A 5,567-nucleotide genomic window follows, 5' to 3' on the forward strand; every position below is an offset into this window, starting at 1 on the left:
AACTTCAAAGAATATTTTCTTGAAAATATTTTTGAGTTACATGGACATGTTTTGGCAGACTGATAATTGAGATCTGGACTTTTCATACGATAAACATAATAATTACAAAAATCCTCGTCCGTCGGCGACAGGAAGTGAAACCCTTATCTTCAACGGTTTCATCCTGGCGCTGCGTGACACATCAAACTGTGACTAAAAGCTGTATTAATCGGTGGGGTAGCACTCATATAACAGACCGTTTGACAACTGCTAAGGAACAAGTGACACCTGCTAATGAGCAACACCCAATTTCTACCCAACAACTGACAGCTGCTATGGAACTCCCGACCTATGATAGTAAAAGGAAATATAGTGGGCGAGACTTGTTAACAGCAGCGAAGGGTGTTCTCGAACGCTCCCTATGCATTCGACAGTTCATGCAGTACGGTGTTTGACGAAGAATAGTTAAGTGACGAATAAGTGGTTTGGGAACGTGACTGCTAGACATAGATTGAGTGCTTACAATCGTAGACGGGCAATTGAACTGCCCGAAACCCGTCAAAGTGTCAGGACTGTGACCACAGCGATTGGTGTTTCCGGAAGCGACATTTCACAATTAAAAATGCCACCAAAAGTGTAAATACTATGCAGGAGCACCACACGGCAAAAGGATCGACACGTAGCTCTAGTGGCGAACAGGAAGACCCCTCTGTAAATCACTGCATATCTTGCAACCACAACCGGTACACGAGCCTCTGTCAGAAAAATTTCATGGCTATTAAGTCAGGATGATTTGCATTCTCAGAAGCCTCGTAAATGCATTCCACTTCAACCACGCCATCGTCGAGAAAGTGTTCGTTGGTATAGGGAGCACGTGGATTGGGACCAGCAACTTTGGTCCTAGGGATATTCTCTGACGAATCCCGCTTCATTGTGACGAGTGATTCTGGTCACCAGTCAGTGTGGAGACAGAGAGGGGAACACGTTGCACACCACAGAACGTTCATGTACGTCATCGGTGTGGCCTGTGTACAATGGTCGAACACCAATGTATGTCTTTGGGCGAGGTATCGTTACAGCACACCGGTATTGCAGGAAGATTATTCTGTATCATGTCCGTCTGTTTAGAGGTACAGTAGGTCCGGACTTTCTTTTTATAGGTGACGGTTCCAGCCTACGAGGACTGCTGATGTGCAGGACATACTGGAAACTGTAGATATTGAACATATAGAATGGCCTGCATACTCCCCGGACATAAACCTTGTACAGCATGCCTGGGATGCTCTTGGCGTTTCTCGGCGATCACACCCTCTTCAAACCTTAAAGAACTGAAAACAGAATCTGAGAGAGAGGTGGAGCAATGTCCCCCAAGGAAACCTAAACAGTTTAGTAGCCAGCATGGATAAAGGTGCAAAATGTGTATTAGTACTCAAGGAGGACATATTCCTTACTGAGAGTTCGACACCGACTTTTATGTTAGGGGCCCCACCTGTGTTAAACATCAACAGTAGTTGTGTCTGTTATACTGATTTCCCGTGTGGTACACTCTGTATTGCTTTTTCATTATAAGTACATTACTCCGTCTCTGTTACTTATGTACTGTGTTTCATGCAATCTGTCATTGCCTGTGATTACTCATATCCAACAATGTCTCTGTTCCTTAGTACTTGCCAAGCAGAGTACGTACTGGGTGGGTATTGTTCGTATGGGCAAACATTCAGTGGAGATTATATGTATGTACTGACTATTTGGCAATCTGGAATCCAGTGGCGTACGAGTATATTGACACCCAATAACTGAATTTCCTAAGAGATTAAAAAAGAAGTGTTGACAAACAGCAGCGTCAAAATATCGTCGTGCATTTGCTGGATGGGTAGCTACTGATAATCACCTACCATATCGATCTGTGCATAATGGGACGGAGGTACGACTTACTGCTGTGTCGTCCGAACAAGACAAGCCATCCGCTGTGGTCGAGCGATTCTAGGCGCTTCAGTCTGGAACCGCGCTGCTGCTACAGTCGCAGGTTCGAATATTGCCTCGGGCATGGATATGTGTGATGTCCTTAGGTTAGTTAGGTTTAAGTAGTTCTAAGTCTAGGGGATTGATGACCTCAGATGTTACGTCTGATAGTGCTTAGAGCCGTTTGAGCCGAACAAGACACAGCCAGGGCGAAAGCACCACAGGCGGAAATATGCGAGCTGGTACCAGTGCCATAAAGACTCGCCACTTGCGAGAGTTCCATCAGCCCAAGGGCGGCGCTGAGGATGAAGATATCGATCCCGTCTCGGCGAATTGCCGGCTGAGTACAATCCGCCAATGACCGGACGACAACGGACAGAAGCCTGATCGGAAGATAGAAGAGCAGCTCTCGCCTGCTTTGTTATAGACCATCGCCCAGGGCTGACTTAGACAGGGAAAGTCTTTTAGTGAACTCTTAAAACTGAACAGACATTTGTTTCAAGTTGGATTTGCTATGTACTGTGAAGTTTACCTACGATTATTTGCACTTAGCCACTGATGACAAGTAACTTTGCAGACTTAATCATTCAACAAGTCACAAAGATAAGTAAACCTTTCAACCCATTTGTGTGACTTCGATACTAATTTGTTGGTATGTTGTAGAACCGTCATTCTCCTATCCTGTTACCTGACCCTGGGGCATAGCTGTGTAATAGTGGCAGGGAGAAACTGTCTTAGCGGTACACAGCACCAGAAACCGTTTCACGACTCAAAAACTCAATCGCCACAGCAGTAGCGACGAGGCCTTTACAAAAACTGGCGACGATGGTTTACGAAACCGGCGACGAGGGCTTACAAAACTTACACGCGATGTAATAATCAGCTCTGATTAATAGATTGGGGGCGAAGATCTGATTGTGGTACTCACGTTCACCCACAATACAGGAACCAGTTACTACGATGATGGACTCAGTAACGTAACTTCAGTACTGTAGTCAGAACTGTGTATCAAAGGACCTAGTTTACAAGACTCCAGCCGATATTGGCTCCGATTGGCTGGTTAGATCACCACAGTCGCTGAAGCTATGCGCTCATTGTTGTGATGTTTGTGGCGTAGTAAGAAGAGTGAGGTCTCAGTTTACATTCGGTACTCGCAACGGCACCACAGGCTAAAGACAGTCGCTGCCAGACGCAGCGGCGAATGAAACTAGTCAGCGAAGAGACGCGCGCAAGAGATTCCGTACGCCGCGAGTGCCGGAAAACTACTTACGTCAGAGCGCAGCCCCGCTCGCTCCACTCTTTGATAGTTGCTTAGGACAGCAGCGTCATCATCGCTCAGATCCGGCAGATCTGGTATTTGTAGTCAGAGCTGTGTATCAAAATTCAAAGTTAAATGCACATTAAAATGTGATTGTACGTTGGTACCATTAAAGTATAAACAGTATTCTTGCACTCGACGACGGTAACAAACACATATTCTCAATTCAAGTGGGCCGGGAATGCATCTAAGTTAAGCATTTTACATTAAAGAGCTATAGTAAAATGAACTAATGTTTTATGTGTGTTGTAGCAATTTTACATTAAAGAGCTATAGTAAAATGAACTATGTTTTAAGTGTGTTGTAGCAACTTGCTACGATACACAGAAAAGTTGAAGCGTGAGCTACTGCTTGACGTGATCAACAGCTGCTTGAAAGAGCAGTGTTCACAGCAACAGCACAAATACAGATCAGTACAGTGAAAAAAGTTTTTGTTACATAAACGTTGTCCCAGTACTTACGTAGTTTATGTAAACTTTTATTATGCGCTCTGTTACACGAACTTCAGAAAGCCATGAGCAGTTAACGTAGTAAGGACAGAAATAAGACGGCTTTTTAGTAACCTGCTTCACAAACAACTTTAGTTTTCCTCGTCTGTACTGTACGCTGTCTGGTCATCCCTACTTCTCAACTTTACACTTTTCAGTTGACGATACTTAAGTTCCAAAGGTAATAACATGCTTTGCTCCAACTTTGAAAGTTCAAGGATCACAACGTGATATCATGAGCCGCGGTATTTTCCGCTATTGTTAAAACAGAAAATTGCACATCTACACGAACCAATTAATAAACACACAAAATAAGCACAATAATTGTTTAGTGTTCAAGTAACCAGAGACAGTTTGATTATTCTTCAACCTATGTTACACTAGTTTAATTATGCACTATAAAGTGTATGAACAGGAAACGTTCCGTCAGTAGCAGTTTATACTATAAGAACAACATTATGTTGACTTGACGCTAGGCTGTGCGCTACACGCCTCCTCACATTACCGTTAGTCATATTTACGGAAACATAACGGCACTAGAAGAGTCTACGGCACATGACTCAAGCCCGGGTGAGTTTCTCATCGGACCGTGTGGCCTAATGGATAAGGCGTCGGACTTCGGATCCGAAGATTGCAGGTTCGAGTCCTGTCACGGTCGAAAAATTTTAATACCGGATGCTATGTTGCACGTCTTCACCGTGTCGTTAGAAAATGACTGCGAAGTTAAAATCAGGCGTGTTTCCTAATCTAAACTTTAGAACAGTTTGAATAAATAACAGTTTCGTAGCATTACGTTATTGTGAGACATATATTGTAAATATGGGTTGTAGGGCTCTTTCTTTATAGCGTTGTAATTATTGTGACAGAACCTATGAAACAAGAAAAAAACAAGTCTACTCATCGGCACTAGTCTGTTACCCGATTGCTGAGTGTAGTGATTTCAATCCCTCATTCATTCCTTAAGCTACTGAATCTTCGACGAGACGTCTCCATCCACAGCGACGTTCAGCTGTTCTTCATATAATGTGAAGAAGTAGGCTGGTAATCCTCTTCGGTTGATCCAACCATATGTTTGGTGTTATTCCTCGTGGACTTCTGCCATAGATTTTTCCTTGCAAAAGGGATTTTACTAAATGATACCTTTCTCTACTCAAAATTAGTCCGCGTAACTGTAAGTATCCTTTGCTGACACGGAAAAATAAACTTATTGTGATACTAAGTTCTTCTGTAATCGGAACATTTGTTCTCGTTTAGTCCACAGTATATGCAACATCTTCCTCTAACACACCGAAGGCATCAACTCGTCTTTTGTCACTAGCTTTCACGGTCCTGGTGTCACAGTTGTACAAGAAAACAGGAAACACCTACGATTCCACCAAGTGCAACTTCTTTGGTTTGGATGATGGCCGCTTCTGTCAGATCTTACTAGGAACACCTTGTGTGCAAATTCACGAAAGGCGGTATATCTACAACAACAATTGCTGAAGTTGACATTTCGTCATAAAGGATCCCAAGGAATTTCTCAAGGTGAGAAAAAAGTGACAGATGAAACATTAGCGTTTCTCCAAGATGAGTCAGTGGAATATGTGATGTCGTATATTCTCGACTGTGGGGACAATATACCTGAGGAGTACAATAACAACGATACGTGCTTAACACGTGAAAGCGAGACTGAAGCAGGTGCCATATAGTTCACCATTCCTGTCGTACAGGGAGCCACAAATCCCATCTCCAGTGAAATGTAGTAAAGGACAATCGTTGTCCAGGAAGCAGGAACTAAAAATAATTAAATACATGGAAAATCATCCACAGTATAGTAG

General features: G+C 43.3%; 1 non-coding gene across 1 annotated transcript; it reads left to right on the forward strand.

The window, feature by feature from the left end:
• Nucleotides 1–4,332: 4,332 nt before the first annotated feature.
• On the forward strand, nt 4,333–4,405 carry Trnar-ucg (transfer RNA arginine (anticodon UCG)). The gene has a single exon. It is a non-coding gene; the product is annotated as a tRNA-Arg (tRNA).
• Nucleotides 4,406–5,567: the final 1,162 nt, after the last annotated feature.

This window comes from Schistocerca gregaria, chromosome 3 (assembly GCF_023897955.1).
Source record: "Schistocerca gregaria isolate iqSchGreg1 chromosome 3, iqSchGreg1.2, whole genome shotgun sequence".
NCBI classification, from domain to species: Eukaryota; Metazoa; Arthropoda; class Insecta; order Orthoptera; family Acrididae; genus Schistocerca; species Schistocerca gregaria.